The sequence below is a fragment of the Micromys minutus genome, assembly GCF_963924665.1.
Source record: "Micromys minutus genome assembly, chromosome: X".
In the NCBI taxonomy this organism is placed as follows: domain Eukaryota; kingdom Metazoa; phylum Chordata; class Mammalia; order Rodentia; family Muridae; genus Micromys; species Micromys minutus.
The window spans coordinates 13,218,749-13,219,923 of NC_137970.1; positions in this window are offsets into that span (position 1 = coordinate 13,218,749).

Consider the following 1,175-nt stretch of genomic DNA (forward strand, 5'->3'; position numbering starts at 1 on the left):
GTCTAGGCAAGTTGGAAGGTTAGAAAACTATTAAAGTCCATCCCATCCAATCTGGGGTCCATACACATCTCCTAAACACATACTTAGTCTCCGAATAAAGACATATTAAGGCCTTCTGCTGCCAGGTACAACTGAGAAAAATGTTCTTTCCCCAAAAGAGATTACAAAGTTCATTTTTATGTTTGAGTCATGTTCATTTATTTTTCCGAGCTGATCCACACTCTTCCATTGATATCTTGTCAGTTGCATATTTAAGTTGTGATGCCTGCTTTGTTTTTTTTTTTTTTTTTTTGAAACAGTGTTTCTCTGTGTAATAGAACCGTGACTGTCTTGGAACTCACTTTGTAGACCAGGCTGGCTTCAAACTCATAGAGATCTATTCATCTCTGCCTCTTGGGTGTTGGGACTAAAGGCATGTCCCACCATGCCTGGCCCAAGATGTGATGTCTTAAGTAAATGTACTGAGATTTTAAGTTTGTGCTAGATTATAGGGTGATGAGAAATGGAAGAAAATAAAAGTATCTAGCTGGTGTATAAGTAAATATTTGCATTAAAATAAAAAAAACCTAAGTATAATACTCCTAATTTTTATAATGCTCATATGATCATAGATGATATTAATAAGTGCTTTTTCCTCAATATTCCACTTGCTACTATTCTTTTTTTTACTTCACCAAGCACCTCAGCTGTTAATTGTTCTTTCTTTGATAGATCAACACAAAACATCATTCCTGAAAACTCTGGGCATATTAACAGTCTTGGCCAAGTTTAATTATAATTTTCTATTGATTTTATTATATGACATGTCTGTTAAGCGACACACTTGAGAATTTCATATATTCCAGGCATGCTATGTTATATACCTATTATGTTATACTTGCAATCTAATATATTTCTGGCAGCTTTAAATGTTCCATTTAGAAAGCAATCCCTTTCTTCTTGTTAACTCTATGATTTGCTGTACCTAGATTATCCAGGCAACAGTTTCACTAAGTAGAATCTGGGTTGGGTCGCCTTAGTATCACAACCTGTTGATCAACAGATACAGGAATAGCTACATTTTGCTAATAGAGGCAAGCACAAGATTCTAAGAAACGGAAACCAAAACATCCTGGCAACATCAGAGCCAGTTCTCCCACCACAGCAAATAGTGGATATCCCAACTCATCAGAAAA